The 26,173-nt window shown below is 44.5% G+C and overlaps 1 pseudogene; it reads right to left on the reverse strand.

Annotated features, from left to right (window-relative positions):
* Nucleotides 1-19,092, reverse strand: part of LOC138677328 (NXPE family member 3-like) — a 52,648-nt pseudogene extending 33,556 nt beyond the window's left edge.
* Between the last annotated feature and the right edge of the window lie 7,081 nt (nt 19,093-26,173).

The following is a 26,173-nucleotide window of genomic DNA, read 5'->3' on the forward strand; positions in this document are numbered from 1 at the left end:
TGGCCAATTGGCTACATCTTTCCTATGGACTATATACAAATGTCTCTTAGCCTCATCGTTATTATGGATCTTTAATTTTCTTTATTAATTGTCACTTGTAATTAATTGCGGTTACCTGATAGAGAAGATCTTCCTTCGCTTCCAAGGGTGACATCACTCACCCCGTGAGGAAAGCAATGCCACTGTGACAACCAGGACCCTGGGGTGTCACATAGTCAACTTCCCTGGACGTGGCCACAGAAGGAAAATTGGTGACAAATCCAAGAGACAGATAATACGAATGGTAACAAAAGAGCCCAGAAAAACTTCTAAACAGATTAAAGGTGAACTTCAATCTCAATCAACATCAGTGTCAGATCACACCAAGCAGGACATCACTCTCCCTGTGAGGAAAGCAATGCCACTGTGACAACCCGGACCTTGGGGTGTCACAAAGTCAACCTCCCTGGACGTGGCCACAGTAGGAAAATTGATGACAAATCAAAGAAACGGATAATACGAATGGTAACAAAAGAGCATAGAAAAACTTCTAAACAGATTAAAGGTGAACTTCAAGCTCAAGCAACATCAGTGTCATATCGCACCATCCGTTGTTGTATGAGCCAAAGTGGACTTCATGGGAGATGACCAAAGATGACACCATTGTTGAAAACAATTCATAAAAAAGCCAGACTGGAATTTGCGAAACTACACTTTGACAAGCCACAAAGCTTCTGGGAGAATGTCCTGTGGATAAATGAGACAAAAAAAGAACTTTTTGGCAAGGCATATCAGATCTATGTTTATAGATGGAAAAATGAAGTATATCAAGAAAAGAACACTGTCCCTACTGTGAAACATGGAGGACGCTCTGGAGTTGCTTTGCTGCCTGTAGAATCTGTGCAGGGTACAATGAAATCTCAAAACTATCAAGGGATTCTAGAGAGAAATGTGCTGCACAGTGTCAGAAAACTTGATCTCAGTCGCAGGCCATTGGTCTTGAAACAGGAAACTGACCCAAACACACAGCTAAAAACACCCAAGAAAGGTTAAGAGGAAAATATTGGACTATTCTTAAGTGGCCTTCAATGAGCCCTCACCTAAATCCTATTGAGCATCTTTGGAAAGAGCTGAAACATGCCGTCTGGAAAAGGCAACCTTCAAACATGAGACAACTGGAGCTGATTGCTCTTGAGGAGTTGGCCAAATATGTGTCGAGAGGTGCAGACGTCTCATTGACAGTTACAAGAATCATTTGATTGCAGTGATTGCCTCAAAAGGTTGTGCAACAAAATATTTAGTTAAAGGTACCATCATTTCTGTGTTTTCCCTCCAAAGATTCCTTTGTCTAAGCAAAATATTTATAGTCAAATTGAATTAGACACATTAATCCCAGAAATATGAAGATTGGATTTCCAGGATCTGGGCACTTGGGGTTACGCAGAGCAGCGTTTTGTGGCATTTAGGGCCATCAGAAACCTGGGAAATTAATTTCTGCCCATCAGCAAATCACAGACATACTGTGTTTGGACTCTAAAGAATGATAAAATTGCAGGGGAAAAAATAATGCCAATATCGTTGGCCTCTAGGCTTCTAGGCCAAAGATATGAAGAAAAGGAGTTATCCATAACTTTCCAATCTATGTGTAACTCCCAGAAAACAGCCCTTATGTGAGGTCACCAAAGTGGGAGGTCTTAGGCCGGGTTCACATTTGCATCTGTGTGCGCAGCGCATGATCCGCATCGATCCACATGCATCACGCGTACATATCTTTAACATTGTGTAAGCAGTGACATGGATTTGCATGAGTTCACTTACGCATGCGTTAGCGTGCGTCATTTGGAGGTGTGCGGCGGGGTCCAGCGAACGCAACATGTTGCATTTTTTGAGGTGGCAAATATTGCTCAATCGCATGCTGACGATTGTGGATGATTGCGTCAAAAAACGCATTACAGTCTATGGGAACTTATTGTTACGCAAGGACATGCGTACGCTTGCGTTCGATACTCATGCGTACTTCTGACTAATTTTACCTTGGAAATTATGTAATCACCTGAAAATTACTATGTGTAAAAGGTGGCCTGGAGACAGGAAGTCCATTACTCTCAAGACTCGTGATGCGGCCACAGGACATTGGAAGAAGGCAGAAGACTCTGGATGCGAGCACAGGACATTTGATGAAGGCAGAAGCCTCTGGATGCGGACATAGGACATTGGATGAAGGCAGAAGACTCTGGATGTAAGTATAGAAGCTTTGAAAATGTCTGTCTCTCACTGCATTCTGTACTCTGTACTTACGTTTTTTTTCTGTTGCTTCTAGACTGTTTGTTGCTGCCATCCCGGTGCTGCTGTCTTGGTCCCAGTGCTGCCATCTATATGTAAGTATACAAGATGTGAAAATGTCTTTCTGTCTTTGCACTCTGTACTCTATACAGATTTTTTTCCATTCCTTGTAGATTAGGTGCTGCCGTCTTGGTCCCAGTGCTGCCGTCTTGGTCCTAGTGCTGCCATCTTGGTCCCAGTGCTGCCGTCTTGGTCCCAGTGCTGCCGTCTTGGTCCCACTGCTGCTGTCTTGGTCCCACTGCTGCTGTCTTGGTCCCACTGCTGCTATCTATATGTAAGTATAGTAGCATTGAAAATGTCTTTCTGTCTTTGCACTCTGTACTCTATACAGATTTTTTTCCATTCCTTGTAGATTAGGTGCTGCTCTCTTGGTCCCAGTGCTGCCGTCTTGGTCCCAGTGCTGCCGACTTGGTCCCAGTGCTGCTGTCTTGGTCCCAGTGCTGCCGTCTATATGTAAGTATAGAAGATGTGGAAATGTCATTCTGTCTTTACACTCTGTACTCTGTGCAGATTTTTTTTTAATTCCTTGTAGATTAGGTGCTGTTGTCTTGGTCCCAGTGCCTCCGTCTTGGTCCCAGTACCACCGTCTTGGTCCAGGCCCTGCCGTCCTGTTCTTGGTGCTACTGTCTTGGTCCCGATGCTGCCATCTATGTAAGTTGTTGTGCAGTTTCCCCTGTTACAGGTAAGGGGCACTGCATGGTCTCCCCTGAATACGCATGGAGGTGTACTGAGGCCATAGGAATGCATGGCAATCGCAGGCATAACTGTGGTGATGAGACAAAGTCTGGCATTATTGTGAATGGCCGATATGTGTGTCACAGAGGAAGATACTCTGCACTGTCAGCCTGAAGTAAGGTTGTTCCAGGACCTGTAGTCCAACAAGTAATTGTGTTGTTTTAGAGGGAGGCTGGCAGGGCTAGTTTGAGAGCTGGGTGGGTCGAACTAGCCACACACACACAACCCATCTATGAGAGTGGTTACAGCTTGATAATGTGACCAGGGTGTAGGTCACATGGTTCCTCTGTATGGACCTGAGTGGTCTGTGTGCCAATTCCTGGGAGGCCTTTGTGTTGGGAGGTCTTAGGAGTAGGACCGGATCCCTGAAGAGCACATGGGGAGGCCTTGGACCTGGGGACCTGTGTGTTGGATGGTCCAAGGTGGGGATGGACATCCTGAATAGCACACAGAGAGGCTGTGTGTGCAGAGTCCGTGATGGCACTGCATTTGGGGGAGCTACAACCCCTCTGAGGATCTGGACTGTCAGGTGGCCTGGTGAGCAAGGCGTTGCCCAGGACGATGATCCCAGTTCGGCAGCTTCCCTGAGAGAGAGAGTACTGACAGGAGTCAGCGTGTGGAGCAGGAGCTCCTGTAAGGTAACCCAGAGCATGGGGAACTGTGTGGTCTCCCATGGTTGCCCAAAAAGGGGTGGAGTCCCAAAAGGGGGCGGTCACCCGAAAAGGGATAGTTGCCCAAAAAGGGGTGGAATCCCAAAAGGGGGCTGTAAACGAACAGGGATGGTTGCCCAGGGTGGGGTGGAGTCCCAGAAGGGGGTGGTAACGTGAACAGGGATAGTTGCCCAAAAAGGGGTGGAACCCAAAAGGGGGTGGTAACCCGAACAGGGATAGTTGCCCAAGAATGGGTGGAGTCCCAAAAGGGGGTGATGTCCAAAAACAGAGCAGTTGCCCAAAAGGGGCGGAGTCCAAAAAGAGGCAGCAGCGAATACTCCATTGGACTGTAGCCAGGAGCATCAAAGCTCCTGCTATGCAGGACCATTCTATACAGTGGATAGCTTGGTCAGTGAACTGACACATCACTGTCCCTTCTGGCTAGATGGGGAAATTGTGATGGGGCTGATAGACCCTGGGAGTAGAGTGTCTTTGCTGAGGATCCCTCCTGAACGTTCTGTGTTGCCTGGAATGGGGTCGAGAGTGAATGGCTCCGGTGGGGACGTTAAAGGACGTTTGACAGCCTACCTCTACATTGACGCGACTGAGGGGTTCACGTACAAGGAAGTGATGGTAGTCCCGGACTTACTATACAGGATGGTAATAGGGCGGGACTTGGAAGCTCTATGGGATTGGTGGATTAAAGGGAAAGTCTCAGTAGAAATGTGTATGGGAGGTAGTAATGTGGAGAATGTGCCCCCTAGAGTTGACAGTCCTAAGGTAGGCATGACCAAGGAAAGTGGTGGACAGGCCCAACTTAGTGACACGACGGTGGCAGTAGCACCTTCCAAAACTGTTGGGTCAGACATACAGGTGACCAGTTGAAAAGATGCGTTTGCCCAAATCACTGACCTGAGGTCCCCTGAAGTGTACCACAATGTGACTGATAATGATGTGGTAGATAAAACGAGTGGAGTTGACACCCAGATAGAGAGTGACTTGTGGGTTCACCAAGCTGTGACACAGAGTCCGGGGGTGACTGTGACTCTGAAAAAGTAAGGGCATTCAGTAAAGAAGAGCCCCACAAGAAGAGCAAGTCCTCCAGTCGCCGGAGGAGCAAAAGCCACAAAGAAGTTGTTCAAGTGACTCTGGCTGATAATAGAAGGTCATGTACTTCTACCTCCCATGTGAATTCTCTTTCAGACCCTGAAGAGATCGGGAAGAAAGGTGTCGTGTCATTGCCCACAACTAGGGTTGAGCGACTTTTACTTTTTTAAGGTCGAGTCGGGTTTCGCGAAACCCGACTTTCTCAAAAGTCGAGTCAAGTGAAATTGGCCGATTATCGCGAAAAGTCGGGTCGGGGATCGACCGAAACACGAAACCCAATGCAAGTCAATGGGAAATATGTAATCCGTATATATATATATATATATATATATATATATATATATATATTTGAGCCACACATATATATATATATATATATATATACTAGCTGAAGAGCCCGGCGTTGCCTGGGCATAGTAAATATCTGTGGTTAGTTATAGCACGTCACTTCTCTTATTTTCCCATATAAATAGTAAAGCCGCACCCTATAATGGCAATGTCTCTATGGACAGCAGAGTGCACGTCCTCACCAGGGGATCCATCCCAGTAGGTAAATCCAGAAGCACGTGAAGAAAAGGACAGCACCACAGCAATTGTGAAAAGACAGCTCCAAAGTTTATTCTGCCATCTGCAGAGCTGGAGCTGTCTTTTCACAATTGCTGTGGTGCTGTCCTTTTCTTCATGTGCTTCTGGATTTACCTACTGGGATGGATCCCCTGGTGAGGACGTGCACTCTGCTGTCCATAGAGACATTGCCATTATAGGGTGCGGCTTTACTATTTATATTTGATACTTGCATTGTTTGGGTCCTGTTTGGCCTGCATCCTTCTTTTGCATTTTTTTGCATTTTTTGCTATTTTTAAATATGGATATATGTGCTGGTATGAGCAATGGTGAACCAGCGTCTGCCTGTTTTTATTACACCGATGAGGATGCTGCAAGGATCATATTGGACGCTGAGGCTGACAACTCATATTTAAAACAGCCCTCTATTGAAATGCTGAAAAAAAGATGGGAGGCTGAAAGGAAGAAAATCATCTCGTTAGAGTTGCATGCTGGAACGTTGGTAGAGTACTTTAAGGCCAAGAGAATTCCTAGGGGATTAAGGCCTAATTTGAGACCTACCCTGATGCCAGGCAATGTGCAATTCTGCGCTAAGTTTGAAGCGATTGGCAACAAATATGCCTTTGACATCATGCTATTGAATATAGAATTCCTGAGGAAAGAGATTGAGACTTTAAAAACTAAGCAGGATGAGACAAAAAACGCTATCCTGTCAATCACCTCAGCTGATGACTTGAGTCACATTAACTCCAAGATGGAAGAAAATCTGTCCAAATTTAAAACAGGACTGGAGGATGTTAAAAGATCTAAATGGTTTAGAGATATGGACGATTATAGCAATGGCAGAATTTACGGCTGGCAATTCAGGAACCCTGCGCTGAATAGATCTACAACAGGGCATGGACGCCCTAGAAGTGCTCCCAAAAGACCGAGGAGGCCTCAGAGAGGGGCAAATGCGCAAGCGGCTTTTGGCTTTACAGGTGGTGAGTCTGACTCTACGGATGAAGGCGGTGTAACGATTTTGGATACAACTCATTTTTTAGCCAAGGAGACGGTGACATCCCAAGAAGGCGGAGGAGCCACAGGGGTGGCAGGAAACACAGGAAGAGGGGACCAAGGCTCGGTGACGAGGTCCAAAATGAGGAAGAAATAAGTGAGATTCCCTCTTTGGTGGTAAATATCTCTTCATTAACTCTCACAGACTTACAAATTAAGGTGCTCTCTAGAGGGCTTTCTTTTTGCCCTACGAGTAGAGCTAATTGGTTTAACATTGATAATGATTTGTACATGTTTTTCAGACGTTTAAAGTTGGCTGTATTTTTTGCAGATAAAGAAAGGACTGTATCCTTGAATCCCCAGACACATCTCTCCCTTGATATGTTTGGCCTCCACAATAAAAGTGATTTTGTGCCTCCAACACAGGATCCTGTTGTGGAGACCTTTTGTAAACTAGTAAAGGCCGATTTGGCTAAATTGAAACAAAAGGGGAAGAGATCGAGTCGCTGGAACCTAACATATGCAGAGCGTAAGGAGATTGGGATTCTAAAAAGTAATAAATCCATCACCATCAAGGCAGCCGATAAAGGTGGAGCCTTGGTGGTGATGGACACGGCCCAGTATTTGGATGAGATAAGGTCGCAGCTTTCAGATACAGAGGTCTACGAGAGGCTACAGGTGAACCCAACCCAGAGGTTTAAATCAGAATTGGATACAATAATTGAGGAGGCATTGAATAGTGGCCTAATTGATGCTAAGTTGGCCAAATATCTTACAGTTGAACACCCAGTGGTTCCCGTCCTGTACACCCTCCCAAAAATTCATAAGGATCTTCAGAGGCCCCCTGGCCGCCCGATTGTGTCGGGCAGGGGGTCTCTGTGTAATAAAGTGGCAATCTTTTTGGATCATTTACTGCAGAGGTCCCCAACATTTCCGACCTTGAGAGCCACATTCAGCTCTGAGAGAGGGTCGCGAGCCACATCCAGCCTTGAGAGGGTCGCGAGCCACATTCAGCTCCCGCCCCCCTCACATAATGGTAACCAAAGCTTTTCCACAAAAATCAATCATCCCAAAGCAGTATACAAAGATCCATGGGTTTCTACAATACCCCCATTCAGTATTCTCCTATAAAGCACTCCCAAGACAATGTCACATCCAGCTTCAAGCACCTCCTCTGACAGGTGGTGTCATCTTGTCTCCAGCGTACCATACTTAAATCATCTCAAAACCCCTAAGACCAGTATATGTGCATCCAAATCTGCTCTTTTGTGCAGGGCTGCTCACAAAATTCAGTATTTTCAGATGTGCTCTTCATAACTGTTTGCTACAACTGGAGCTAATGCACCAAGCTGACAGACAGCCGCGAGCAACAATTCATGGGACCGCGAGCCACATGTTGCTCCCGAGCTACAGGTTGGGGACCCCTGATTTACTGAGAAAATTTGCGGTTACTACACCTTCCTATGTGAAGGATACTAGTGATTTCATTAGGTCCTTGGAGGGTGTGCAGGTCGGGGATACCACATGGTTGGTGTCATTTGATGTTACATCTCTATACACTTCCATCGAGCATGCCAGGGGGTTGTCTGCTGTCGGTGTGGCGCTGGCCGGCTCCGACATGGCCCCGGACTGTGCACGGTTCGCCCTGGCGCTGCTGGAGTTCATTCTCGAGAGGAATTTTTTTCTCTTTGGGGATGATTTCTTCCTGCAGCGCCGCGGGACAGCCATGGGGTCCAATGTGGCCCCTACGTATGCTAACATCTATATGGCTGTCCTGGAGGGCGAACACGTGTACAAGTCGCAGTTTTGGGGCCGTGTTAGGGGCTGGCGGCGCTACATCGACGACATCTTCCTGGTTTGGGATGGTGATTATGATGAGCTCGTACAATTCCACCTTTTTTGAATAATATCTACCCTGGGTTGGGTTTCACAATGGAGTGCTCTCAGACCAGGATGCAATTTCTGGATACATGCGTCTATAAGAGTGAAGGTTTTTTATATACTGACCTGTTTGTCAAAAAGACAGACAGGAATAATGTTTTACATTTTTCCAGTGAACATCCACGGAGAATGGTGGAGTCCCTCCCATGGAGCCAACTCCTAAGAGTCAGGAGGATTGTCTCGAGTGACTCTCTTATAGATTTGAGGCTTAATGAGATGTGCCAAAAATTTCTGGCGAGAGGATATCCTAAGGAGGACCTAGATACATTCAAAACTAAAGCATTGTCTAAAGGAAGAGATGAGCTCCTTACTCCCAAGGTTGCTATAGAATCTGATAAGAGGATACCATTTGTGACAGCATTTAATGGTTTGAGTGGCCAGATCTCGGATGTGATTCGAAGGCACTGGTCACTTTTGGGGAGGGGACATGACAATGTGAGTGAGTTTCAGTCGCCCCCATTATTCTCATATAGGAGAAATAGAAATCTGAAGGACGAGTTGGTGGTGTCTGATGTGGGCAGCTCAAGGAGGGATCCGCAGACTACTTTAAGCCGTCCGAGCCTGGGTAATTTTCCCTGTCTCGGATGTGCAAGCTGCAATAATTTAATCAAAGGGGCATGTTTTTATCATCCCCACACTGGAAAAAAGTATACGATATGGAAACGATATACATGCAGAAGTAGTTTTGTGGTCTACATCCTTAGCTGCCCGTGTGGTCTCTACTATGTAGGGGACACCACAATGGAGGTCAAAGCGAGAATTTCAAAGCATGAGTACTATTAGAACGAATTTGATTGACCTTCCAGTACCTAGGCACTTCCATGAGTTCGGGCACTCGGTTAATCAGCTCAGATACCGAGTCATTGATGATGTACCTATGCCAAGACGGGGTGGCAATCGGGTCTCTCTTCTGAAGAGAAAAGAATTGAAATGGATCTATGAGCTTGATACTCTCTCTCCAAAAGGCTTAAATATTGATTATCAACAAAGTTGTCTCCTGTAAGGTCCTTTTGGTCATTTGTGGTACCTTATCGGTGTATTATTGTTTTTAATTCTATTATATACTGTTTATTTTTGTTAGGGGTGGTCTCATTAACAGTTGCTTTTTAGATCTGTCCTATAGGAAGATGGCAGATGAAGGCCAGGAGAGGTATGTCAGTGACTGGAAGAATGATATCATCAGCTCACAGAAACTGACCATGTACAGGAGCCTACAGAGAGACTACAGACTGGCCCCATATCTGGAGAAACTCCCGGACCCCAGAGACCGCCAGATCCTGAGCCGATATAGACTCAGTGCCCACAGTCTGGCCATCGAATGTGGCCGACACAGGCAGAGCTACAAGCCCAGGGAGGAAAGACTGTGCCAACACTGTGATCAGGAGGCCATAGAGGACGAAACCCACTTCCTGCTACACTGCTCCAAATACTCAGCAGTGAGGGACACTCACTTCAGGAGACTCTCACATCTCTTCCCAGACTTCATCACCATGAAGGAGGAAGAGAAAACATATATCTTGCTGGGAGAAGAAGAGAGAGCAGTGGAGATAGCAGCGCGGTATGTGAGCGAATGTCATAGACTGCGAGAAAGAGAACTATGATGCCATGGACTATAGCCCCCAACCTGGACCTGCCCCATCCACCTCCCCTATGCCATGGACTATAGCCCCCAAACTGGACCTGCCCCATCCACCTCCCCTATGCCATGGATTATAGCCCCCACCCTAGATCTGCCCCATCCACCTCCCCTACAGCTCCTACCCAACATCCCCACAGTCCCTATCCCTATTGCCTCTATACACTTGCTTTGGCAAAACTGATGTGTATTTGGTCCTGCCAATAAAGCTTCTTTGAATCTTGAATCTATATACAAATGTAGCCTCTTGATCAATTTGATCTGAGGAGAGTGTGGCTATTTGCCTGATATCTACCTTAATCCGTTTTTTTATATATTGTGTTTTTTTTCCCCTCCTTTTTCCTTTTTATGCTTGGATGTATTTTTTCCAGGATAAAAAAATTTAGATGTCTATGGAGTTAATGTGCCTGCTCTCGTCAGATCGCAAATGCTAAGCAGCTTGAGGCTGGGCAATTACCAATATGGGAGACGGGCTGGGAATCCCTGGTACCAAAGGTGTTTGTAATGTATGTATGTCCTTGCAAGGAGTTTTATACGGACTGAGTTTAAGCTATTATGATGGTTGTTTTTTCGGTATATGTCGTTTTTCATTACAGGCCCGTATGAATAGATGTAAATATTTAAAATGACGGATCACATAATATATGAATAGTCGATATTGGGGATAAATATATAAGGTGTCCAGTGGAGAAATGTCATATTGTATACCATTGTATACTATGGACCTGGGGTGAAAAAACACTATACCTAGCTATGAGCCTGGATGTACTTTTGCACGCTGATTGTAGCGCTATGTGACCGCTCACTGGAGTCATCTATTATGAAGAAGTCTATGGAGCATTACTTTGCAGTTGCCGATTAAATAGACTCAGTGTGCTGACTATGTTGGAGTCCGTCATTATAGCGCTATGGGACCGCTCACTGGAACCATCTGTCATGAAGAGATTTATGGAGAATTCCTCTGTCATGCGCAGTCGCTGACTATATGGACTCAGTGTGCTGATTGTACTGGAGTCCGGGACTGCGACATGCGCATATAAGCTACGGACAGGGATAATGTCACGGACATGTACAATACAATGTGCACCATTGGACAAGAGTGGGCGGTGTTTGTTTACTACTGACATGTGGTCCAGCAGCCTATGAACTAGTGCGGTGAGGAGCACTGCATGCTGGGCGTATGTCGATCACATGATTTAAGATTTAGGAGCTGATTGGACTGCTCCTGTTCTGAACACGCCCACAATGCCATGACGATCGTGGATGCAGTACCCGGATTGGTGCGAGTGATATTTGTTTACATTGTGGACTTTGGGGACTTATTGGGGATTTACGAGTGTCACACAATAGTGGCGAGCGATCAGAGGTAGTTGGACTATGTTAGCGGCTAGTATATATAGGGGGCTGGCAATGTGGGACTGTTTTTATATGTATATATGTATGTTGCACTATGATGTATTTTTTCCAGTTATATGGAGCCACACCATTGGTTGTTTGTTAATTAATGGGTTTGGCCTAAGGGTATATAATGGTGGTTGTATTGTCTTTTCACTATGCTTGAAAAAGGTCCACGGACCGAAACGTTAGCAGATGGCAGAATAAACTTTGGAGCTGTCTTTTCACAATTGCTGTGGTGCTGTCCTTTTCTTCATGTGCTTCTCTTATTTTCCCATCACGCCTCTCATTTTCCCAATCACATCTTTAATTTTCCCCCTCACATCTCTCATTTTCTCCCTCACACCTCTCATTTTCTCCCTCACTCCTCTCATTCCCCCCTAACACTTGTCATTTCGACCTCACATCTGTCATTTTCCGATCACTACACTATTTTCCCTCACTTCTCTCATTTTGCACTCACACCTTTTCATTTTCACCTCACACCTCTCATTTTCACCTCAGTATATACATGTTTGTCATCTCCCTTATATATAGTATACACCTGTATGTCATCTCCTGTATATAGTATATACCTGTGTGTCATCTCCCCTGTATATAGTATATTCCTGCTGTGTGTCATCTCCCCTGTATATAGTATATACCTGTATGTCATCTCCTCCTATATATAGTATATACCTGTATGTCATCTCCTCCTATATATAGTATATACCTGTATGTCATCTCCTCCTATATACGTATAGTATATACCTGTATGTCATCTCCTCCTATATATAGTATATACCTGTATGTCATCTCCTTCTATATATAGTATATACCTGTATGTCATCTCCTCCTGTATATAGTATATATCTGTGTGTCATCTCCCCTGTATATAGTATATATCTGTGTGTCATCTCATCCTGTATATAGTATATACCTGTATGTCATCTTCTATATATAGCATATACCTGTATGTCATCTCCTCCTGTATATAGTATATACCTGTAGGTAATCTGCTCCTGTATATAGTATATACCTGTGTGTCATCTCCTCCTGTATATAGTATATACCTGTATGTCATCTCCTCCTGTATATAGTATGTACCTGTATGTCATCTCCTCCTTTATATAGTATATACCTGTGTGTCATCTCTCCTGTATATAGTATATATCTGTGTGTCATCTCCCCTGTATATAGTATATACCTGTGTGATCTCCTGTATTAGACCTCGTTAACACGTTATTTGCTCAGTATTTTTACCTCAGTATTTGTAAGATAAATTTGCAGCCTGATAAATCCCCAGCCAACAGGAAGCCCTCCCCTTGGCAGTATATATGAGCTCACACATACACATAATAGACAGGTCATGTGACTGACAGCTGCTGTATTTCCTATATGGTACATTTGTTGCTCTTGTAGTTTGTCTGCTTATTAATCAGATTTTTATTTTTGAAGGCTAATACCAGACTTGTGTGTGTTTTAGGGTGAGTTTCGTTTGTCAAGTTGTGTGTGTTGAGTTGTGTGTGGCGACATGCATGTAGCGACTTTTGTGAGATGAGTTTTGTGTGACAACATGCGTGTAGCAACTTTTTGTGTGTCGAGTTGCATGTGACAGGTTAGTGTAGCAAGTTGTGTGCAGCAAGTTTTGCGCATGGCGAGTTTTGCGCGTGGTGAGTTTTATGTGTGGTGCCTTTTGAGTATGTGCAAGTTTTGTGTGAGGCAACTTTTGCATGTGTTGCAAATTTTGTGCATGTGGCAATTTTTCCGCGTGTGCAAGTTTTGCGTGTGGCGAGTTTTCCATGAGGTGAGTTTTGCACTTGTGGCGAGTTTTGCGTGAGCCTAGTTTTTGCATGTGGCGAGTTTTGCGCGTGGCGAGTTTTGAGCGGCGACTTTTGTGTTTCGACTTTTATGTGGCGAGGTTGGTGTATGTGTGGTGAAATGTGTGCTGAGGGTGGTATATGTGTTCAAGCACGTGGTAGTGTGTGGCGCATTTTGTGTGTGTGTTCATATCCCCATGTGTGGTGAGTATCTCATGTCGGGGCCCCACCTTAGCAACTGTACGGTATATACTCTTTTGCGCCATCGCTCTCATTCTTTAAGTCCCCCTTGTTCACATCTGGCAGCTGTCAATTTGCCTCCAACACTTTTCCCCATTATGTAGATAGGGGAAAAATAGTTTGGTGAATTGGAAAGCGCGGAGTTAAAATTTCACCTCACAACATAGCCTATGACGCTCTCAGGGTCCAGACTTGTGACTGTGCAAAATTTTGTTGCTGTAGCTGCGACGCTTCCAACACTTTTCCTTTCACTTTTTTCCCCATTATGTAGATAGGGGCAAAATTGTTTGGTGAATTGGAACGCGCGGGGTTAAAATTTCGCCTCATAACATAGCCTATGACGCTCTCGGGATCCAGATGTGTGACTGTGCAAAATTTTGTGGCTGTAACTGCGACGGTGCAGATGCCAATCCCGGACATACACACATACACACACACACACACACACACACATACACACATACACACATACACACATACACACATTCAGCTTTATATAGTAGATATATATATATATATATATTTATATTTACTTCAGCGCGATAATGCAGAAAAGCCGGTAATTCAATTGCCGGCTTTTCATTTCTTCTTCCTAAACCCAACATGATATGAGACATGGTTTACATACAGTAAACCATGTCATATTCCCTTTTTTTTGCATATTACACACTACTAATGTTAGTAGTGTGTATGTGCAAAATTTGGGCGCTGTAGCTATTAAATTTAAGGGTTAAATCGCAGAAAAGTGGTAAAGCCAGTGACTGAGGGCAGATATTAATAGCCTAGAGAGGGTCCACGGTTATTGCCCCCCCCCTGGCTAAAAACATCTGCCCCCAGCCACCCCAGAAAAGGCACATCTGGAAGATGCGCCTATTCTGGCACTTGGCAACTCTCTTCCCAGTCCCGTGTAGCGGTGGGATATGGGGTAATGAAGGGTTAATGTCACCTTGCTATTGTAAGGTGAGATTAAGCCAGATTAATAGTGGAGAGGTGTCAATTCTGACACATATCCATTATTAATACAATAGTATGAAATGGTTAAAAAAACACACACACAATATTGCAAAGTATTTTAATGAAATAAACACACAGGTTGTTGTAATATTTTATTCCACTCTCAATCCACCTGATGACCCTCAACCTGTAACAAATTAAAAATAATAAACCAACAATATCCCATACCTTCCGATGATCTGTCACGTCCCATGATGTAAATCCATCTGAAGGGGTTAAATTATTTTATAGGCAGGAGCTCTGCTAATTCAGCTGTGCTCGTGCCAGTAAAACCCCAGCGAATGAATGGAAAGTAGGTCAATGACCTGTAGTTACCTTAATTCGCGGTGATGCGCCCTCTGCTGGATGTCCTCATATGACCTCGAGGCTGGGAAAATATTCAGAAAAGTTCCCACGCTCGAGGTCATATGAGGACATCCAGCAGAGGGCGCATCACCACGACTGAAGGTAACTACAGGTCATTGACCTACATTACCTTCATTCCCCGGGGTTTTACAGGCACGAGCACAGCTGCATTATAGCAGAGCTCCTGCCTGTAAAATATTTTAACTCCTTCAGATGGATTTACATCGTGGGACATATCGACGGAAGGTATGAGATATTGTTGGTTTATTATTTTTATTTTGTTACAGGTCGAGGGTCTTCAGGTGGATTGAGAGTGGAATAAAATATTACAACAACCTGTGTGTTTATTTCATTAAAATACTTTGCAAAATTGTGTGTGTGTTTTTTAAACCATTTCATACTATTGTATTAATAATGGATAGGTGTCATAATTGACGCCTCTACATTATTAATCTGGCTTAATGTCACCTTACAATAGCAAGGTGACATTAACCCTTCATTACCCCATATCCCACCGCTACACGGGAATGGGAAGAGAGTGGCCAAGTGCCAGAATAGGCCCATCTTCCAGATGTGCCTTTTCTGGGGTGGCTGGGGGCAGATGTTTTTAGCCAGGGGGGGGGGCAATAACTGTGGACCCTCTCCAGGCTATTAATATCTGCCCTCAGTCACTGGCTTTACTACTCTGGCGGAGAAATTTGCGCGGGAGCCCACGCCAATTTTTTTCCGCCATTTGACCCTTTAACCCTACAGTAAACCATCTCATATCCCCATTTTTTTTTTTGCAGATTCCACACTACTAATGTTAGTAGTGTGTATGTGCAAAATTTGGGCTGTCTAGCTATTAAATTAAAGGGTTAAATGGTGGAAACAATTGGCGTGGGCCCCCGCTAAAAAAAGACAAACATACATGCTACATACATACTACATACATACTACATACATGCTACATACATACAACATACTACATACATACTACATACATACTACATACTACATACATACAACATACATACAACATACTAGATACATATATACTACATACACACGTACTACATACATACTACATGCAGACATACTACATACATACTACATACATGCTACATACATACAACATACTACATACATACTACATACATACAACATGCTACATACATACAACTTACATACAACATACAGTACATACTATATACATACATACTACATACATACTACATACATGCTACATACTACATACATGCTACATACTACACACATGCTACATACATGCTACATACATACATGCTACATACATGCTACATACTACATACATACTACATACATGGCACATACTACATACATACTACATGCATACAACATACATACATACTACATACATAACTACATATGGGAATCTGACAAGCAGGGCTGCAGGCTTACCAGTGCCTGCTCTGAGCAAGCGCTTGTAAGCCAACTCCCTGCAGGACCCGGAAGTAGCCCCGTGGCCATTTTTGATCCGGGGCCTGCAGGGAGGAGACACTCGGTATAAGGTGAGCACATCGTCTTGTATCGAGGGTCTCAGGGAAGCACGCAGGGAGCCCCCTCCCTGCACAATGCTTCCCTATGCCCCCGGAACACTGCGATCATGTTTGATCGCAGTGTTTCGGGAGTTAATGTTCCGGGAGCGGTCCGTGACCGCTCCTGGCACATAGTGCCGGATGTCAGCTGCGATAGTCAGCTGACACCCAGCCGCGATCGGCCACGCTCCCCCGAGAGTGCGGCCGATTGCATATGACGTACTATTCCGTCACTGGGAATTAAGTCCCAGGTCACCTCGACGGGATAGTACGTCATATGGGATTAAGGGGTTAATTTCACCATACTTACAACAACACCTAATTCCTGCGACGCCCTCGATTGCCTGCAAAAACTAAAAAATAATAAACCAACTGTATACTCCCTGTCCAACGCAGTCCAATTAATAGTGAGTGTCTCATGATGATCTCCTCTATAGAGCAGTCACATCAGGAGATGTGACAGCTCTATAGACCTTCAGTGACACACTGACAGGAGACAATGGCTCCTGCAGTGCATCACTGAAGAGGTTACCTGAGTTCATTGCTCTCACTTTATGGCAATGCTGCTTGGGAATTTTCCCACACAACAGTGCCGCAAGTGAGAGTATGAACTATACTCACAGTGGCTCCAGGATACAGTGCATAAGAATACCTTCTGTCATTGTATCCCGGGGCCCCTGGAGAGCAGTCGCATCAGCTGATGTGGCAGCTCTCCACGGGAGAGCATTGTGGGACACTCATATTAAGTGGATTTCTGGGAATCGGAGTATATTGTTGGTTTATTATTTTAATTTTTTTTACAGGACATCAATGGCTTCGGGATGAAGGTGATTGGTCAGTATGCACTCTATGTTGTATATACTGTATGTACTGTATGTTGTATGCACTCTACATACTGTATGTTGTATGCACAGTATGTTGTATGAACTGTACATTGTATATACTCTATGTTGTAAGTACTGTATGTTGTATGTACTGTATGTTGTATGCACTGTATGTACTGTATGTTGTATGCACTCTATGTTGTATGCACTGTATGTTGTATGCACTGTATGTTGCATGCACTGTATGTTGCATGCACTGTATGTTGCATGCACTGTATGTTGTATGCGCCGTACGAACTGTATGTTGTATGTACTGTTTGTTGTATGTACTGTATGTTGTATGTTCCGTATGTTGTATGTTCTGTATGTACCGTATGTTGTATGTACTGTATGTAGTTTATATGCATGTTTTTTTTTACATTCAACACATTAGCCGGATGATGAAACTACTACTGTCCCATCATTGGCTAATGTGTTAATCACTGTCACTGTAGCAGGCATAGCCGCAGACCTCCACGCGGCACGGCTCATTGGCTGAGCCGCCCGCCAGCTTAGCCAATGAGCGGCGCCGTGCAGGATTTCAATCCCCCGCCAAGCCTCAGCCGGCGGGCTGCTTAGGCAATGAGCGGAGCCGCGTGGCTTGGCGGGGGATTTGAGTCCCTTGCCACTCAGCCAATGAGCGGTGCAGCGCGGCTTGGCAGGGGATATGAATCCCAGCCATCATATCGCAACACCCATAATTTGGGTGTTTCAATATGGCGGTCAGCATAGTTCGATGCGAGCAGCTGACCTTAATAGGGTTGTGGAGGTGCAGCTACCAATCGCCGGGAGCTGTGACAGAGCCTAGTTGCAATTATATATTAGATTATTTTCAGTAACAGCGCGGTCATCTTCTGAGGATCTCCTCCAATATTAGGGTGCGTCACCCAGTTATAATCAAGGTTACCTCGTTAGGGGCCCACTCAGAAGCTTCGCCCCCGGAACTAAAACCCTAGTTACGCCTCTGCTGACAGTGCTCTAAGACAAGAGCGGCAAATGCAGAGGTGTTTGTAGATACATACATCTTGCTCTGCCTCCCTTCCCTGCTTGTAATCCCAGTAGATGCTGACAGTGAGATCGGCGACGAGAGCAGAGCTGTGAGTTATTACAGTATGTCTTTCCACATCACACACAAAAAGCCAAGTCTAACCTTTTCTGTGGTCGTTTTCTTTTTTTTCTTCAAAATACCTCCTGTTTATGACTGGTAAGGTCAGACAGGGTGGAAAAAAGTAACCGCCTGCAGATAAGAATCTCTGCTAATGCCCCCATGGACTTAGCAAAAATTGGAATCTAAAGTTTGCAAGCTAATATCTATGCATCAGAGTAATTAAAAAATAAAACACACATTTTACTCTGCTCTGCAGCCATTTTTCCACCATGTGTGGCCATTATCACCTGCTAAAAATGGTGAAAGGACCTCTATTAAAAAAATCCTTAATGGGATTCAATATGGTTGTAGGAGACCTCAGTTGGTTGCGCATCTTCTTAATGGGAAATTATAGGCTTACAGTAGTTGCATTTGCTAGATAGCAATTTTTTTATATATATATTTCTAAGAATCTGGCGAATTTGAATTTCAAAAGCCTCAATTATTTGTAATAGATATACACATATACATCTATGTTATTCTGTAAGGAGAACATCATTGTTTCTAAACCAAGAATCTCACTCAAAGCCAGAAGACTTCTCAACGCAATCAACATCCAGACCTAAAACATTAGTGACACTGCTCATTCCTTATGTAACTGGGGTCCCTACAGGGGTCTACAATGACACACCAAGATCCCCTATGCAGGATATAAAGGTAATAATGTCTTGTACTCACCCCTCCAACAGATACACAACCAAAAACCACCACGACCCATCTCTGCTTCATGGTCATAATGCCAGGACAGTGAGCGATTATCAGAGGGCTCTTTGCAGCACAGAGTACACAGCAATAAAATACTACAGATGCGGCTCAGATCACGAGTTTATTACATGCAAGTGGGTGTGGAAAGAGTCAATAATTATCTATTTCAGGTATGAAAATGTGGGAAAAATGGTGCACGAAACATTACAATGTTTGCAAATTATGAATAAACTTATAAAAAAATCATGGGTGTCTTCTGTTTTGCTTAAGGAAGCCCTTCTCCTCTTCTTCATCCTCCACCTTCCATCAAAGTTTTTATACTCTTAATATTTTACTATCATAATATTATACAGCACTGTGTACTGACAATTGCTCATTTTGTCTTTCTACCTGACAAATTCTTCTCTTTTCCATTGACTAGCTGAATCCCTCTAAATTCTATATAAAAACAGGAAGTCAATTTTCCTTGCATGAGTCGTCACTGCAAAAGTCCCTGGCAGGAGGAGGAGGGAGCAGCTGGGTCAAAAGTTGAAGGGAATGATAAATGCAGGGACAAGAGACTTCCTGTTTCTACATAGAGAAAAGGGAGGAATTATCTGGGTAGAAAGGGAAAATGAGCAATTGTATAGCTTTTTATTATTATAACTATGCTATTATTTGAGACCTTGTCCTTTTTTAACAAATTACAGATTTTTGGGGGATGCAGTTAAAGGGTGACTGTACTTTCAAGTATCTTATGAAAATAATCTGTCCCATGTGTGTATGTAGGCAGGGTGTGGAATGCAGGGACGCAAGGGAGGAACAGCAAGGGTTAACAATATAACAATTTAATTAACACAAAGAGGAAAACCATACCTCCCAACTGTCCCGGATCCAGTGGGACTGTCCTGATTTTGACAGTCAGCCCCGCGATCCCGGGCGGGACATTAATTGTCCTGCACTGGTTGGGAGGTGTGTATATCACCCGGTCAGCTGAGAGCTCCCTGAGTCCTGCAGAGCAGCACACCACATAATGGCTGCTCTGTGCGCACAGGACCTGTGATGAGGTCACAGGATGGGAGGAGTCGGGGATCACATGATAGATCGGGAGGACCTCCGTGTACAGGACTCTGCTGGTTCGTTGCCATGGCGCCGGACAAGGGTAAGTGTATGTGTAAGGTCAGGAGGTGTTTACAGTGTGGATGTAGCAGAGCCGTGTGTGTATGAGGTGTATGGATCGGAGCAGTATGTGAAAGGTGTATGGAGCGAAGTCTGTGTAAGAGGTGTACAGAGCCGTGTGTACGAGGTGTACAGAGTGCAGCCGTGTGTGTACGAGGTGTACGGAGCGGAGCAGCATGTGAAAGGTGTACGGAGTGGAGTCGCGTGTAAGAGGTGTACGGAGCCATGTGTACGAGGTGTACGGAGCACAGCCGCGTGTGTACGGAGCGGAGCAGCGTGTGAAAGGTGTACGGAGAGGAGCCATGTGTGTAAGAGGTGTGCGGATGAGAGCAGAGTGTGAAAGGTGTATGGAGCAGAGTCGTGTGTGTACGAGGTGTACGGAGCGGAGCGACGTGTGTACGAGGTGTACAGAGCAGAGCCACGTGTGTACGAGGTGTGCGGAGCAGAGCCATGCATGTACAAGGTATACAGAGCTGAGCAGCGTGTGCAATGTGTATAGAGCGGAGCCGTGTGTGTACGAGCTGTACGGAGTGGTGCCGTGTGTGTACGAGATGTATGGAGAGGAGCCGTATGGGTATGAGGTGTACGCAGCGGAGCCGTGTGTGTGCAAGGTATACGGAGCGGAGCAGCATGTGCAATGTGTATGGAGCGGAGCGGTGTGAGTACGAGTTGTACGGAGTAGTGCCGTGTGTACGAGATGTATGGAGAGGAGCCGTGTGTGTATGAGGTGTACGGAGTGGTGCTGTGTGTGTATGAGGTGTACGGAGTGGTGCCATGTGTGTACGAGATGTATGGAGAGGAGCTGTGTGTGTATGAGGTGTACGGAGTGGTGCCATGCGTGTACGAGATGTATGGAGAGGAGCCATGTGTGTGAGTGAGGTGTACAGAGCACAGCCGTGTGTGTGCAAGGTATACGGAGCGGAGCAGCATGTGCAATGTGTATGGAGCAGAGCCGAGTGTATAAGGTGTACGGAGTGGAGCCGTGTGTGTATGAGGTGTATGGAGCGGAGCCGTGTGTGTATGGAGCGGAGCTGTGTGTGCATGAGGTGTATGGAGCGGAGCCGTGTGTGTACAAGGTGTATGGAGTGAAGCTGTGTGTGTACGAGGTGTATGGAGTGGAGCCGTGTGTGTATGAGGTGTATGCAGTGGAGCCGTGTGTACAGAGTGGAGCCGTATGTGCAAAGTGTACAGCGCGCAGCTGCGTGTGTAGGAGTAGCTATGTGTGGCCATTATACGGTACAAAGTATCATGTGCAGCCAATATACAGTATGGAGCATCATGTGCGGCCAATATACAGTATGGAGCATCATGTGCGGTCATTATACAGTATGGAGCATCATGTGCGGCCAATATACAGTATGGAGCATCATGTGCAGTCATTATACAGTATGGAGCATCATGTGCAGTCATTATACAGTATGGAGCATCATGTGCGGTCATTATACAGTATGGAGCATCATGTGCGGCCATTATACAGTATGGAGCATCATGTGTGGCCATTATACAGTATGAAGCATCATGTGTGGCCATTATACAGTATGGAGCATCATGTGCAGTCATTATACAGTATGGAGCATCATGTGCAGCCAATATACAGTATGGAGCATCATGTGCGGTCATTATACAGTATGGAGCAACATGTGCAGTCATTATACAGTATGGAGCATCATGTGTGGCCATTATACAGTATGGAGCATCATGTGCAGTCATTATACAGTATGGAGCATCATGTGTGGCCATTATACAATATTGAGCATCATGTGGGGTCATTATACAGTATGGAGCATCATGTGCGGCCAATATACAGTATGGAGCATCATGTGCGGCCAATATACAGTATGGAGCATCATGTGCGGCCATTATACAGTATTGAGCATCATGTGTGGCCATTATACAGTATGGAGCATCATGTGCGGTCATTATACAGTATGGAGCATCATGTGCAGTCATTATACAGTATTGAGCATCATGTGGGGCCATTATACAGTATGGAGCACTGTGGCCAATATACAGTATAGAGCACTGTGTGGCCATTATACTATATGCAGCATCATGTGGGGCCATTATACAGTATGGAGCATCATGTGCGGCCATTATACAGTATGGAGCATCATGTGCGGTCATTATACCGTATGGAGCATCATGTGCGGTCATTATACAGTATGGAGCATCATGTGCGGCCAATATACAGTATGGAGCATCATGTGCGGTCATTATACAGTATTGAGCATCATGTGTGGCCATTATACAGTATGGAGCATCATGTGCGGCCATTATACAGTATGGAGCATCATGTGCGGTCATTATACAGTATGGAGCATCATGTGCAGTCATTATACAGTATTGAGCATCATGTGGGGCCATTATACAGTATGGAGCACTGTGGCCAATATACAGTATAGAGCACTGTGTGGCCATTATACTATATGCAGCATCATGTGGGGCCATTATACAGTATGGAGCATCATGTGGGGCCATTATACAGTATGGAGCATCATGTGCGGCCAATATACAGTATGGAGCATCATGTGCGGTCATTATACAGTATGGAGCATCATGTGCGGCCAATATACAGTATGGAGCATCATGTGCAGTCATTATACAGTATGGAGCATCATGTGCAGTCATTATACAGTATGGAGCATCATGTGCGGTCATTATACAGTATGGAGCATCATGTGCGGCCATTATACAGTATGGAGCATCATGTGTGGCCATTATACAGTATGAAGCATCATGTGTGGCCATTATACAGTATGCAGCATCATGTGCAGTCATTATACAGTATGGAGCATCATGTGCAGCCAATATACAGTATGGAGCATCATGTGCGGTCATTATACAGTATGGAGCAACATGTGCAGTCATTATACAGTATGGAGCATCATGTGTGGCCATTATACAGTATGGAGCATCATGTGCAGTCATTATACAGTATGGAGCATCATGTGTGGCCATTATACAATATTGAGCATCATGTGGGGTCATTATACAGTATGGAGCATCATGTGCGGCCAATATACAGTATGGAGCATCATGTGCGGCCAATATACAGTATGGAGCATCATGTGCGGCCATTATACAGTATTGAGCATCATGTGTGGCCATTATACAGTATGGAGCATCATGTGCGGTCATTATACAGTATGGAGCATCATGTGCAGTCATTATACAGTATTGAGCATCATGTGGGGCCATTATACAGTATGGAGCACTGTGGCCAATATACAGTATAGAGCACTGTGTGGCCATTATACTATATGCAGCATCATGTGGGGCCATTATACAGTATGGAGCATCATGTGCGGCCATTATACAGTATGGAGCATCATGTGCGGTCATTATACCGTATGGAGCATCATGTGCGGTCATTATACAGTATGGAGCATCATGTGCGGCCAATATACAGTATGGAGCATCATGTGCGGTCATTATACAGTATTGAGCATCATGTGTGGCCATTATACAGTATGGAGCATCATGTGCGGCCATTATACAGTATGGAGCATCATGTGCGGTCATTATACAGTATGGAGCATCATGTGCAGTCATTATACAGTATTGAGCATCATGTGGGGCCATTATACAGTATGGAGCACTGTGGCCAATATACAGTATAGAGCACTGTGTGGCCATTATACTATATGCAGCATCATGTGGGGCCATTATACAGTATGGAGCATCATGTGGGGCCATTATACAGTATGGAGCATCATGTGCGGCCATTATACAGTATGGAGCATCATGTGCAGTCATTATACAGTATGGAGCATCATGTGTGACCATTATACAGTATGGAGCACTGTGTGGCCATATTTTTTTGTTTATAATTATTCTTTATGAACAGTGTGATCAGCAATGCTAAATGGGTGTGGTTGGGACGTGGATATGGGTGTGACTAGTGAATGGGTGTGGTCAGAGGCGTGGCCTAAAATTTGCCATGGCGCGCAACGCGCCGCAAACTTTATCCCTCTTTCACAGCTTCAAAAGTTGGGAGGTATGGGAAAACTCCTCGTAGGGAAATAAACAGTTAAATTTGAAAAAAAGAGCAAATGTAAGATGTCAGCAGTCCAATTGTCAAACTTATCGTGTCCTTATGGTCCTCCACCGCAGATGATCCGTTGAGGGTTGTAGTACTGGCAGCGGCGGGAGTAGTGTCCACATATGGGGTCCTACAGACGGCGATCCAGCTTTTGGGGGCAACGGGCGGTCTCCCGTTTTACCTGTTGAGCCCCTAGTCCATGAGGCTGTGCAGCCAAACCAATGAGGGCTGCACCAATCCTGGAATCAAACGAGAGCTCAGGCGTGCTGTCCGGCTTATGGTACCGTGGCCTAATGTCCTGCCCACACTTCTTTGCAAGTGCTCGGCTTTAACTGCCTCTGGGTGCGAAGCGCTCTCTACATGTACTGTCCCGCTGACTTTACCCGCAAAAAAACAAAAAATGTGGATGAGAAAGTAAAAAAAAAAAAAGATTATGGCTCTTAGAAGAATGTGAAGAAAAATCGAAAACAGAAAAAAAAAGAAAATTGTCATGTAGTGAAGGGTTTAAGCTCAGCGTCATAAATGCAATAAGAAGCGGTGAAAACTTTGTATAGACTCCAGAATAGTATCAATAAAAAACGACCATTCGCTAAGCAAAATAAAGACACAGGTCTCAGAAAATGGTAATATGATTTTTTTTTTTTCATTTCTGTTTTTGTTTGTTTTTTGTAATCACTTAAATAGTAATAAAAAAAAAAAAAAAAAGTCACATAATAAGTTTGCTATTGCTGTAATCGTTCTCACCTGGAGAATTATTGCACTGGATCATTTCTACCCCAAAATGAATGCCGTAGAAGGCAAATCCAAAAATCTACTTAAAAATTGTTGTCTTTTTTTTTTTTGTACAGCGCTTGGAATATTTTTTCATGTTTTCCCACACATTGAAAAGCAAAATTAATTAAATCATTCAAAACTCCCAACTTCTCCCTTAAAAAAAACAAACACCTTTATCCCGCAATGTCAACAGAAAAAAAATAAATAACTTGTGGCTCTTGGAAGAATCGGAAAAAAAAAAATAGAAAAGCATAAAAAGATGAAAATCGCACAGTTGGGGAGACATTATCGAGTTTACATTGCAGCCGGTCTACTGCTGACTCAGTGCCAACAGCCAGATGGTACCACTGAAGGTCACCAGACGTGTTTTACAGTCGGCCAAAGTAATAAATTAAATGTAAATTGCCTATATAATGACGTAAAAAATGTAATTATCTACAAAAGCAATAGATAGGGACATCGTTCCTGCACATGAATTGTACAAAGCAGTAAAACATCACAATCTATAGTAATAAACATAACTAATCATTACATCTGCCAGTTACAAGATTGGCGTCCGATACTGCGGCAGACCAGCTGTAGGTGAAGCCCGCCACCATGATATTGTAGTATAGCCCTATGTGCTGAGTTACAATATCTCTTTGTCGCTTGTTATTGCTGTGATCTGTGTGGAGCCGTCATGTCATTGTGATGTTCAGATCACTGTAATAACCAATGAGCACTCACCGAGTCCAGGCCGCAGCCCTTGTGCCCAAACCTGGTGAGCGCTCACCACTCGCCACTGTGATCTGAGTGTTGCAGCAGAAATGAAGTGACACTTCTGCTCAGATCAAAGTAATTGTCCAATAAGCCATGAATCTAGTCCTATCATGTGTGATACCAGGGCCAGCGTCACCACGCCGGTGGTGCTATGCCTTCGGTTGTTGTACACCTCGTGATGCAGCGAGGTCCTTGGTGTGCAGTGAGTAGGCAGTGACCCATATAAAGTTCAAAATAAGTCTTGTTTATTTCACAGCATACTCACAAACCAAAAACATAAGCAAACAAGTCCTTCGGTATGCAGCCGGGAAAAGTAAAGACAGTCCACAATCTGTCGCCGTGAACGTATTACACCCCCGTGTACGCTGGGGTGTCAGGCTTTTTAGGCTCTGCCAGGCCCGTGTTGCTCCACACGGAAAGAGCTC

This window comes from Ranitomeya imitator, chromosome 4, assembly GCF_032444005.1.
Source record: "Ranitomeya imitator isolate aRanImi1 chromosome 4, aRanImi1.pri, whole genome shotgun sequence".
Taxonomy (NCBI): Eukaryota; Metazoa; Chordata; class Amphibia; order Anura; family Dendrobatidae; genus Ranitomeya; species Ranitomeya imitator.